At 45.2% G+C, this 13,585-nt stretch overlaps 1 long non-coding RNA gene across 1 annotated transcript in view; it reads left to right on the top strand.

Annotated features, from left to right (window-relative positions):
* Window positions 1–12,896, top strand: part of LOC146809022 (uncharacterized) — a 61,610-nt gene extending 48,714 nt beyond the window's left edge. The window contains exon 3 of the long non-coding RNA XR_014965518.1: window positions 12,767–12,896. This is a non-coding gene — a long non-coding RNA (uncharacterized LOC146809022). The remainder of the gene's footprint in view (window positions 1–12,766) is intronic.
* Window positions 12,897–13,585: the final 689 nt, after the last annotated feature.

Here is a 13,585-nt window from a genome sequence, read left to right as displayed (position 1 = left end):
GACTGTATGCCCGCGGTTGCTGAGCCGGGCTCCTTATGTAGCAGATGTATTGTGGGCCTGGGGGCTGCGTTAACTGGGCACCACGGGCGGGCGGTCAGGATGGGGCTGGCCCACGGACTTCCCACGTAGAGTTCCTCGGTGAGCTCTCACCGGGGTAGGGTTGGGCGACAGGCGCTGTGCTAATTGGGGCGGTGGGTAGTTTTGAGCCCACGGAGCAGGGGGCAGGGAGGGGGGGGTTTGTTGGGCAAGGGGGGGTAGGGATGTTGAGGATTGTTGAGGTTGGGGGGGGGGGAGTGTGAAGGTTGTTAGGTCCCGGACTGCGGGTGTTGAGGGCCCTCGCGGGGGTGGGGATCAGGGAGGGGCGGGGAGTTGGGGTTTATTCATGGTCACACGAACTAGGTCATCACTGCGTCAGCCGGAACACTGGGGTGGTGGGACGAGGCACCCTGCGGAGCAAGGGCTATGGATAGCCGCTGGGAGAAGAGCCTAAAAGTCCTCAGCTGGAATGTCAACGGGTTGGGGGACAGGCTTAAGCGCACTATAGTCCTGCAATTCCTCAAACGGCACCAGCCGGACGTGGTGCTGTTGCAAGAGACTCATTTGATGGGTAATGTCTGTCAGGCCCTCAATAGGTATGGCTACACGCTGGCGGCGCACTCTGGCTTTACATCTGGTTCACGGGGAGTGGGGATCCTCCTGCGGCGCTCACTGCCCTTCCATATAGACCTTATCAAAACTGATCCGCAGGGCCGCTTCACGGCTGTCTCTGGACGGTGGGAGGGCCGTACACTTACCCTGCTTTCTATATACATCCCGCCTGGCCTCCAGGCCCGGGCCTTCGCGGATCTGGGTGCGCTGCTCCTTTCCCTTCCCGGGGGTCAGTTGATGCTGGGTGGGGACTTTAACGCTGTGGTGTCAGGAACCCGAGATAGGCAGCCCCCCCGCGACCTCCCTCGATGGCAGGGGTGGTTGGCGGAATTTATTGACAACTTCGGACTCACAGACGTTTGGCGACTGCTCCACCCTACGGACACCCACTTTACCTTCTTCTCGGGGTCGCATCACTCATTCTCCAGACTAGATTATATCCTTACCCTTCTGCAACCTGATATGACAGTCCGGGAGACAGAGCTCCTGCCTAGGGATATCTCCGACCACTCACCTGTCCGTACACATATCGTATTTGGTAATCACCGGGAGGGAGGTATAGTACCCGTGAACGCTTGGCAATTAAAACATGAGGACACCAGGAAACATGTGTCCGACTCAATCTCCCAGTACTTTGATGACAATTTGGGCTCTGTAGACTCCCCGGTCACCTTATGGGAGGCATTTAAACCCGTGATTAGAGGGGAGGCGCTCTCGGTCATATCGGCCAGGCGACGGGAGCGGCGCCTGCAGGTTACTCCGATCGAGGCGGAATTGGAGGTTCTGGAGGGGGAGGCGACTGAGGGTGGGGATCGTGAAGTTAGGCACAAACTGCAGTTGAAGGCGGCGGAATATAGGGCTCTGGTTACCCAGGAGGCTCAGACAGTGGCTCAACACAAGCTAGGCAGGATATACGACCAGGGCGATAAAGCCGGGAAATTGATAGCCTGGCTGGAGAAAAAACAACAAGCCAGTAAGGTGGTGCCTGAAATACGCACCGAGTCTGGGAATGTAGTGACAGAACCCCGGGAAATAGTTGGCCAATTTGCGAGACACTTCCAGCGGGTCTATCGGAGTGAGTCGGACCGGCCGGAGGAGGACTCCAGGGTCCTCTTAACTGATATTCGCTTGCCCTCCCTCTCGAAAGAAGATCGTGAAGCTATGGATAGCCCGATAACCGAGGCCGAACTGCAGCGGGCAATAGGGGAACTTCGCCCTGGAAAGGCTCTCGGACCCAATGGCCTCCCGATAGAGCTCTACAAACTCCGTCCAGACGTCACTAGCAAATACTTGAAACTCATGTTCGATCGAAGCAAGGAGATGGGGGTCCTGCCCCGTGGCACTCCCTAAAGAAGGGAGACCCAAAGACTCCTGTGCCTCCTACAGGCCAATCTCGCTCCTCAACGCGGAGCCCAAAATACTGGCAAAGACGCTTGCCAACAGGCTCAAGGCAGTGCTTCCTTCGTTGGTCCATCCGGACCAATCAGGCTTCATGCCCCATCGTAACACGGCCCTTAACATCAGACGGTTGCACGGCGTTCTGGGGCAGCGCCACAGACTGCAGGAAGACGCAGTGGTAATCTCCCTAGACGCCACAATGGCCTTCGACACCTTAGAGTGGCCATACATGTTCGCAGTCCTGCATAAATTCGGATTTGGACCTCAATTCATAGCCTGGGTGCGTCTCTTATACACCGAACCCCTCGCGCAGGTACTGGTTAACAACAAATTGTCCAAGGTGTTCACGCTTGCAAGAGGGACTAGGCAGGGCTGCCCCCTCTCTCCTCTTCTCTTCGCCCTCTCCCTTGAGCCGCTCGCGGCCTGGATAAGGCAGGACGTAGATCTAAAAGGTATAGCATGGACGGAGGGGTGGGAGGACAGAATATCCCTCTACGCCGACGACATTCTCTTATACCTTTGCAGGCCGCGCAGGTCACTCATTGTGGCACTCGACATATTTGCTAGTTTCGGGCGTAACTCTGGCTTCCGGATCAATTGGGCCAAATCACATCTTTACGTCTTGCGGGGCGACCCCCCGAGGCTCCCTGATGCGTGCCCTATCAGGGTGGCGGAAGACGGTTTCCGGTACTTAGGAATATTCATCACGACTGACAAGACCCTGTTGTACGAGCGCAACCTCAAGCCACCGTTGGTTCAGCTGCAGAGGGAGGCCAAGGCCTGGCAGCGCCTGCCACTGTCTTTGTTGGGCCGGGGGCAGCCTTATTCAAGATGCTGGGGTTGCCACGGTTCCTTTATGCGCTACAAAACTATCCCGACTTAGTCCCCGACGCCTACTTTGCGGCGATAGAGGCAGCGCTGCGGGACCTCCTATGGGCGGGATCGCCCCGAATCTCGTTGACTAAACTCACATTGGGGTGGTACGACGGCGGTGTAGCCCTCCCCGACATTCGTAAATATTACTGGGCGGCCCATCTCACAGCGATCAATCACGGGACATACGGCGACGGGAACGACCCAGCTTTCGGTATGGATAGGTGGCTGCTTCCCGGCGGGAACTATGAGAGAGCACTCTACTCCAAACGAGGTGCCCATAACCTCACGGGCCCTACACTTCATTCGGTACAAGTCTGGCGCATTGCCCAGAGGAAGCTCGGATGGGCGGGAGTCCTAACGCTAGCCACGCCACTCTGGGCGTCTGAAAAACTGGGCAATCTTGGACGCACAAAGGGCTTCCGAAACTGGGACTTGATCGGCATCTCCCAAATCAGAGACATCTGGGGCCCCACGGGGATCCGCACGTTCGCCCAACTGCAAGACACATATGAGCTGGCACACACTGAATACTTTAGATACCTGCAGGTGCGGCACTCCTTACAGGCCAATATTCCACCAGAAACTAAGCCACCGCAAGCCTCCCCGCTGGAAGATAGGTTACTGGATGGGTATCTCCCAGAACACGCCATATCCCTCACATACAAAAAACTAATTAACAACCCCCCTGATCTGCTGCTGCCCCTTAGAGAAAAGTGGGTCGCTGACGGGCTTGAGATAGACGACGAGGAATGGCTCTATGCGTTAGCCTCCCCTAGGGAGGTCGCGATATCTGCCCGGCTGCGCCTGATCCAACTCAAGCTTTTACACAGAATCTATATCTCCTGTACTAGGCTACACAAAATGGGTAGGGCGGACACAGTACTTTGTAGGAGGGGATGTGGGGGTACGGGTACCTTCTTCCACGTGTTGTGGGACTGCCCTCAGATTCAACGTTATTGGAGAAGGGTGGTAAAGTGTATGGAGGAGGTATGGGAGGTGGAAATTCGCCCGGAGGCCAAGAGGTGTCTCCTTAACATATGGGAGCCAACGGACCTGCCACCGAAGGGAAGGCTCTGGGTGACGCTTGGTCAAATGGTGGCAAAAAGGAACATTGCCAGACTCTGGGGAAGCCCTACTCCACCAAAACTCTCGGACTGGCACGGCGACATGGACTGGTGCATGCTGCGAGAAAAGACTGTATATATAGCAAGAGGGTACCCCCGGAAATGGGGGGAAGTATGGTCCAAATGGAATGACTTTCGGGGTGGCATTTGCGAGCCGCCTGCCGTCGAGCAGGATGACGCAGGGGCTATATAGGACTCCCACGATTTTGTTGCTCCTGTGGCTGGAAAGTGGGTGCCGCGTTCGCCCATGTGTACGGAGTGTTTATGAGGTTCGAGTGGTGACTGGGTTTAGGGGAGTTTGGGGGGGGGGGGATCAGTTGATCGTTAGGCGCCCGGCGCCATTGTGGTATTCTCCGTTTGTTTATGGCTGTACACAGAGAAAATGAGGCCTGCATTATCCTTCTCTAACTGTTGATACGGTTGCACCTTCTATCGCCGCCGTACCCCCGGGTTGACGGCACTGGGCTGTGTTAGATAAGACAAAGTGCATGTATGCAACTATGCGGCCGGCCCGAGGGGTTGTAGGCCAAAGCTGTGTATTGGTAAACATAACAATAAAGGTCTTTTAAAAAAAAAAAAAAAAAGAAAAGTGAAACCTTTTCATCAAGGAGAAGAGTTCAGAATGTTAGTTCAAGCCCTAGTTCAAGACCTAGATGGATGCAATGTCCTGTTCAGCAGCACTCCAGAGACCCCTCCTTCCACCCCTAAAAGGCATCCTTCATGCTGCAGCCCGGCTCAACAAGGCGATGAAGAAATCTGACTTTACCCTCACACTAAAGCAGCTACACTAGCTCTCTCTGCAAGCTGAGATCATCCTTAAGATCACTGCTTCACACACATTGTCCTCCATACTAAGGCACCTGCTTATCTATCTTAAAACTAACTGCATCTGGAGGGTCAGTGCCAGCTGAGGAGCTTTGACATCACCCGACTAGAGACTAAACACTGCAGAAAGTAAAACAACTAAAAGTTCAAGCCTTCTCCGCCAAGGGTCTGGAACAGCATCTCCCCTCCAACCTCAAAACAGCACCTACCCTCCTACAATTCAGGAAGGAACTGAAAACTCCCTTCTGACAGAACACTACCTCAGATGGACTGACATCTCGCCTCCTTCACTACCTCTACCTCATGCCTCTGCCCCCCCAGATTATGCTTTCTGCACAGGGCTCTATTGCTAGCCAGCTAGATTTTTGCTTTACAAATACCAAAATGTGGTGTACTGCCTTTCTTCTGAATGGTGTTGTAATTGTTATGGAATTGTAATATGTCATTTGCAGAATGTTATGTATGTCATTGATGTGTGTCATTAGTTCTATGAGGAGTTTAGAAGTAAACCTGAGCAGTTGCTGTTAATACCTTCCGGTTGATGGATGGGATTCTTGGTGGAATAAACTCAAGAAGAAACAGCATACCTGTGTCCAGACGTTATGTTACAGGCATGCTTCACTGGCGTAGTCGGCAGGATGCCCACTAGGAATCTCAACACGGAAGATTGGTGAGAGATATCTTTTATTTTAAAGAAAATAGGATTTGCACCCAAAGATATCTTACTTTTAAAATATTTCCCAATCAGCTGTATGACTGTTCTCTCATAAAACTTATCAAGAAATTGGGAATGTTTATTGAAAACAAATTTCTTGATTATTCAAGACTTGTACTCAAACGGATTGGGAGCTTCGCCGCATAATTGCTCTAATTGCCCTCTTGGTTGTTTATTGGGGTTTACAAAGATCGATGTGGGCTCGTCCTTATTGGTCTGTGAGAATTGTCAGAGACAGTGGCTATTGGGAAAGCAACATAATATGTATGAAGCGCTTGTGATAGTAATCGTCAGGAAGCGCTTGTAATGACCATGTGGTAAATTTTAATTACCTAGACTTAATTTATGCGGTAAAATACAATACGAATAACTCAGTAAAAATAAGAGGCAGAATCCGTGGTATTCGAGGGTATAATAGGGAATTTATTCCTTACAAAGGAATGATGGTTCGAACCAGGCAATCGAGTTCCGTCACCACGAAGGTTCAGGAAGGGATCAGCAATACATTATTGACAGGTTAAAGCATATATAGTAATGCATTACAGTAAAGACAGATGCAGGAGGCGTAACAGCTGATAAGAATACACATACGTAATAGAAAAGGCGTTACAATAGGCGTTACAATAGGCGTGCATAGAGGCGTATACTAAAAACGTCATTATGATGATGACACATGTGGGTGGATCCATAAGAGAATCCTGCAAGGTCAGCAAAAATATATGGCAGAGATGCGCGCGCAGCCGCATGACGTGTGATTGACGTGTAACTAGAGGGTGAAGGGAACTTGACATTTAGCCCTACATGAGGAGACAGAAGTCTGGGGTGTCAGGACAACCTAGTCCTGAATCATATCTAATATCTTGTGTTTAAAGAACTATATTATCTTGGAGGAAAGGTCTTCTCGGACAGATCCTATTCTATACTGACTGCTAGTGCGTGTACAAGCGTCTAAGTGTCTACATGAGATGCGAGGGGGGCATGGGCCTACCATGGTAACGAGAGTCATGAATTACTTGCACGGAGACAGTAAGGCCGGGCCCTTTGCTCTGCAGCTAGAGGGATGTTTACCTAAGCTACTTAGACAGGAATGCATTTCTTGAGGAGCGGAACAGATAACTTGAAGGCTGAATACAGTTTTGGCAGGCAACAGGCCGGGCTAGGCACCGTTAGCCGCGCAGGAAGTAAGACAAAGTTCATGGATACAGATGCAGGTTCAGGCTGGAGCATTTCAGAGGCAGAAGCAGGAAAAAGCTCGATGGCAGGATTCAGGGCCTACCTTGCCAGAGCTGGAAAATAGAAAAGTATACCATATAAAGACGGTGGCAAGGCATACTTAGGAACGGAATATCTGGCCCATTCATGGCAGATATGAAAGAGTACATATTAACGTTGGACACAATCGTATTTGCGTCTTCATAGCTTGAAGTGGAGGGAACATACATGTACTTGTAGCATGTACATGGAGCCGTTGGGGTCTAGATAGGGGACACAATTGACCATAAAAAATTCATATTTCCTCAGTAAGTTGATATCTGAGGAACAATCCTAGACTTCCTGACCTTTTACTTTTGGAGTCTCGTTATCTAAAATTGGTCGAGTGGGTCTGGAAAAAGGATTGTTACGGTTATTGTGCCCCAAGAACTGTGGAAAAACCATTGATCATCAATTGGGAAAGCAACATATATGTATGAAGCGCTTGTGATAGTAATCGGCAGGAAGCGCTTGTAATGGCCATCGTAAGTTGATATCTAAGGAACAATCCTAGACTTCCTGACCTTTTACTTTTGGAGTCTCATTATCTAAAATTGGTCGAGCGGGTCTGGAAAAAGGATTGTTATGGTTATTGTGCCACAAGAACTGTGGAAAAACCATCGAGCATCAAAAGTGTATCTTTGAACAGTTGAAAGTAAACATCGTCATTACCTGTGGGTACCTGTGGGTTGACGTGCACTTCGAATTTGAACTCTGAGTGTGGAAGCTTCTTTCTTGTGTTCACTCACCTCCATTCTTCACTCAGCAATCTGATCTTTTTCAGCTGTGTTCTACTTCATTACGATGTGTAATCAAAACGTGGAAGCCATCTTGGATTGGGAAGTCAACGATAAGTGAATTGAATGTGTCCGATGCTCACAGCATTATTTCTGCTGATGCACACAGCACTGTAACTTCATGGTATCTTGCTTCAGTTAATAATTATGCACTGATGCGCACAGCATTCATGGCGCTGATGCACACAGCTCTGGTATTTGCATGACATTTCTGCTTCTGTTAACAGTTCTGCACTCACAACAATATAATTGGCATTTAGTATTGGAATTGACAACGATTCTGCGTTGATGCGCACCGCCTTGTAATTTACAAACCGCATAATAATTGATGAATATTACAATTAATAATTTTGCAGTGCTTGCGCGTATAGTGTAACACTCTCATACAAAGTAGTGCGGCACGTTAAAATTTTGAGTGAAATATTTATTTTACTGAATTTCTACTTGAATTGGAGAATTTAAAATGCAGAATGTTACTGCTGCACCCTTCTTTCTTACTGGTCCAGGAAATCCTCCCATACAGTGGAAAAAATGGAAGGTGGTGTTCGAAAGATATGCTAGGGTATGTGGACCTTCACTTAGTGCCGAAAGGAAATCTTCTTTGCTCCTACATTGTTTAGGGTCGGAGGGTCAAGATGTATTTGACCATTAACCAGATCTGTCTTCAGAAGAAGCCAATGACCTCAATGACTATGAAATATGTATTAAGAAATTAGATAAGCATTATTTACCGAAGGTGAGCACTATCGTGGAACAATACAAATTTGCTAAAAGAATGCAAGGTGATGACGAAACTGTGAAAGGGTATGTAACTTATTTGAGGAAGCTTGCATCTTCATGTAAATTTGATCATTTGACTGATGAACGGATACGAGATCAGTTCCATGTTTGGATGCAATATGGAAAAGGTCAGAGAGGAATTATGGCTACGTGATGAGCCTACGTTGGATGAAGTTCTCAGTGTAGCTAAAAGGATTGAACACTCATTAAAGTGCATCGCTGTGTTAAAGAAGGACTCTGACAAAGAATACAAAGTTCAAGAAATCAAAAACGAGTAAAACAAATGTTACATATAAAGATAAGTATAAAGGTGCCACGGCAAATAAAGAAAGTTCGAATCAAAAGGAGATGAATGGCAGATGCTACAGGTGTGGTAGAACAGGACACTTAGCTAATGACAAGAAATGTCCTGCTTTGAGTTAAACATGTCCTAAATGTAAAAAGAAGGGTCATTTATCCTCAATGTGTAACAGTAGGCCTATATCCAAAGTTAAGGAGGTTGAGATTTATGAAGGCGAGAATGGTGAATCGGGCACGGATGATTACGAGTACGGACAAATTATAGTACAAGTAGTAAGTGGGGAAAAGAGGAAAAATTATCCTTGTGACAATATTTTAGTTGAGGGTGCTAGCACTAAAGTATTATTTGATTCAGGTGCAAAAATTCCGATAGTCTCTTGTGGATTTTACATGGAGAATTTGAAAGGCAAGGTCAAAATTTTGAAACCTGATATAAGGCCATTATCCTATGGCGGAGAACCTATTAAACTTCATGGATATTTTCTAGGTCTCATTGAATATAAAAGTAGATTAGTCTCAGGGAAGATCTATGTTTCAAAGAAAGGAGACATCATTATTAGCTGGATCCATCAAGGTTATCTTGGAATATATCTTGATCCTAATGCTGACCCTCCTATTCAACTAAAAAATTATGTGAATTCTATTATCGAGAAGGATGGTGATGATGACTTAATTTCTGATCTTAAGAAAGAATATCCAAATGTTTTCAGAAAAGAATTAGGTTGTCTTAAGGGGTACAAACATAAAATTGTGCTTAAGAAGGATGCTATTCCAGTATGTTGCAAGGTAAGGAATGTTCCTCTTTCTGTGAGGGATGACATGGAAAAAGAAATAGATAAACTAAAGGATTGGGGCATCATAGAGGAAGTTGAGGGCACTAAATGGTTGGCCCCAGTTGTAGCAGCTCGCAAACCTAATGGGGATTTGAGGCTCTGCATTGATTTGAGACAATTAAATAAATGCGTAGTGGTTGATAAATATCCGTTGCCAAATATAAATGAATTATTGGTTCTGTTAGGTGGTGCCAAAGTTTTCAGTACATATCACCAAATAGAATTAGAAGAGTCATGTAGAGACTTTACTTCGTTCATAACACCATTTGGTACTTATAGATTTATACGCATACCTTTTGGCTTAGTATCAGCCTCTTCAGTTTTCCAGATAGTTATGGAAAATATCCTTCATGGTCTCACAGGTGTCTATGTGTACCAAGATGACATATTGATCAGTGGAGATGATGTAAGTCAGCATGATGCTCGCTTAAGAGTAGCTTTACAGAAGCTGAGTGATCACAACCTGACTATCAAAGCAGAGAAATGTACATTCAGAACAAACTCCATAAATTATTTAGGTCACAATATTACCAGTGAGGGGGTCAAACCGAAATCTGATTTAATCAACACCATACAAGAAATGAGTTCTCCTTCCTGTAAGAGTGAACTTATGAAGTTTTTAGGTGTTGTGGAGTATTATGCGAAATTTGTGAAATTGTTTGCAGATTGTGCTGTCAACATGAAGTATTTGTTGAAGAAAGGAGTTGATTTTGAATGGACTAACTGTTGTGAGAAAGAGTTTATTAATATTAAAGAGAAACTTAAAACTGCACCTTCTCTCAGTAGTTTTGACCCAAAGACTAAACCCATACTCCTCACTGATGCCAGCGAAAAGGGCTTGGGTGCAGTTTTGCAACAACAAGGCCTCAAAGGTATGCAAACCATAATGTTTTTATCACGCAGTGTTAAAGACCCTGAAACTAGGTATTCGGTAGTAGAGAGGGAATCCCTCGCGATATTTTGGGCCATTAAAAAGAAAAAAAAAATTCTTTGGGGCGTTGATTTTGAGGTACGAACTGATCATAAACCTTTGGTTGAAATATTTAGCAAACAGGGTCTTGATTCAATCTCTAGTAGGATAACTAAATGGGTGCTAGGACTACAAGAATACAATTTTGCGAATAAATACATCCCAGGTATAGAAAATAAGGTGGCGGATGTGTTGTCACGCCTTACACCCAAAACTGTATCTGAAGAAGAAGTCTTAGAAGGTGCTGAGGAATGGGTTTGTGTGATTGATCAGGATGTTATTTCTGAAAAGAGATGGTGTGATGAAATGGCTCAAGATATCACTTTGAATGAAGTCTTGAATCTCATTAAGAAAGGTTGGATCAGTAATAAGGAGGGATCAGATACTATTAAGACATTTTGGCCATTGCGCAATGAGTTATCCGTGGACAATGGATTAATGTTTCATGGCACTAGACTAGGTCCTCCAAGCAGTTTTAGGAAGGAGCTCATTGATTTGCTTAATTCTTCACATGCTGGATTAACCAAATGTAAAGAGAGATTGCGCATGTCGTATTGGGGGCCAGGTATGGATAGGGAAGTAAAACGGATAATACGTGATTGTATTCCATCTTCATTAAGTGACAAATCAAAGTGCACACGTGTTCAACCAATGGTTTTAAGAAGGCGTCCTTCTAACCCATGGCAAGAGCTCTTGACATTCTTGGTCCAATACATAATAATGGCTCACAGACTTTTGTATTGGTTTTGATTGACATGTTTTCACGGTGACCTGAAGTCTTATTGTTACCAACTATTGATTCTAGTCATGTGATTCGGTGTTTGAAGAGTTTGTTTTCAAAAGAAGGGATTCCTGAATCCTTATTAACCGATAACGGTGCTCAGCTTGTTTCATAAGGAATTATACATAAAACATGTTCTCTCTATCATCCCGAGGCCAACGGAATGGTAGAGAGATTTAACAGAGTGATTAAAGAAACTATTGATTTAGCAAAGTCACTGTCCTTAGATTGGAAATCTGAGGTAATAAATAAAATAGAGGAGTATAGGTTGTCTCCTCATGCTACCACTGGGAAAACACCTTTCTTACTGTTCCGAGGTAGAGTTCCTAATACAAATGTAGAACCTGCATGGTTAAACAAGTATGAATTAAGTAAAGGGAAGAAAGGAAAATGTGATAATCTCATGATTCAGAAGAAAGATGAAGAGAAGGCTAAAGAAAGGAAAAGCTACTTTGATGTGAAGAAAGCTGTAAGAACGACCAAAGTGATGGTGGGTGATGTGGTAATGATTAAACGCCCAGGTTTATTGGGAAACTCAGATTTTAAATTCATGAAACCTATTAAAATGATCAAAGTGTTTAATAATGCTATAAAAACACTAGACCATCGCATTTGGAATCTAAATAGAGTTGTTGTTGTGAAGGGAAAGGTAAACTATGATTTTGGTGAAAGCTCAATTTGTGTTGCTCCGCAGATTGATAGAAAAGTTAAAATTCGTAGTTCATCCAGAATGTGCAAACGACCATCTTATCTATCTGATTATGTATAATATGTTCTCTGTATTATTTTGTTTTGATAAAGAGGGGAGGTGTGTGGTGTACCGCCTTTCTTCTGAATGGTGTTGTAATAGTAATGGAATTGTAATATGTCATTTGCAAAATGTTATGTATGTCATTGATGTGTGTCATTAGATTCTATGAGGAGTTTAGAAGTAAACCTGAGCAGTTGCTGTTAATACCTGCCGGTTGATGGATGGAATTCTTGGTGGAATAAACTCAAGAAGAAACAGCATACCTGTGTCCAGACTTTATGTTACAGGCACTAACATATATACTGTCTCTATGATGTCATCATATTGGGCATAAGTTATTATTTATACTTGCAGTTCTCTCAGGTTTCTAGACCGATTCTGAATCAATGAAGGATTCCACCTCAGGAGAACCTTAGTTGCAGGTAAATAATGTTTTCATCCTACCAGGCACAATTTTGTTTTTTGTTTGTTACTAAAATATTCCAGACAACGATACTAACTACAAAGAAGGAGTAATTCAGAGGCACCATTGACTTGCATTAGAAGAAGGAATTAACAATGCGAACTTTGTTAAATAATTTTATTTAGGCACATTAGAAGACCTCAGTATAGAGACATATCTAAGTGTACACAATGCGTATTTCCTACACAGACGATGTATGTATTTTCAAAAAGGAGATCCTCCAATTGTAATGCTGTGAAACTTTGTTTTTTCAGCGGGGCCCCAGAGCTCCAGAGAAGGCTCCCACCTCAGGAACCTCCACCCAACAAAATACTTGTTTCTCAAACCGTGGCACGGGAGACACCTATCTACACAAATGTGATTCTACCAACACCAAAAAATAGTTCAGGAGCTGTAAATGTTCCCAAACGCTGGAAGAGCGAAAGAATCAGCAAGCCAAAGAAAGCGCCGATCACCTCCGTGCCAGTACGCCGCTATCCACTAAGGCTGCGGCGACCTCCTGAACGACTAACCTTCTGAGATGGCAGATGACGACAGTTCATTATCTAATTATCTTCCCCTTAAGGTCTCTGTGAGGCCAAGCTTCAGAGAGAGGAGTTCATAAACCTTCAAGAAATCTACCATATCTGTGAACTTGGCTTATCTGTTTATGGGAGTGAGTGTGTGGGGTTTTCTAGATTCTTTTGTGCATTTACTGCCCAGCCTTAAAGGCTGAAGTGGTCTGCCCATGTCAACAAAAGGCAAATCTGGCTGTATTCTTAGGTTTGGATCTAAATTTGCTGGAAGGGGGTGATGGCAAATGTTGAACAATAGAGTGCCTGTAAGTAATTATGGCTGTGGATTGTGTGGTTCTGAGAGGTTACAGATCCCTCAAAATGAGAATATGTGTCCTCATTCAGTTCTTGGTGTAGGAGAAGCCAGTGGCACCTGATTGGCTTCATCTGTATTTAGATCAATCTAAAAATGTCTATGGTGAGAGCAATGTCTTTCTTTGGAGCAGTCTGGAGACACCAAATAGATTTACCAAGCAAATAATGAAAGTTGTTTTATGTTATTGGGCAAAGGAGCACATA

This window comes from Triturus cristatus, chromosome 7, assembly GCF_964204655.1.
Source record: "Triturus cristatus chromosome 7, aTriCri1.1, whole genome shotgun sequence".
NCBI lineage: Eukaryota > Metazoa > Chordata > Amphibia > Caudata > Salamandridae > Triturus > Triturus cristatus.
This window is presented reverse-complemented; position numbering and strand designations above follow the sequence as displayed.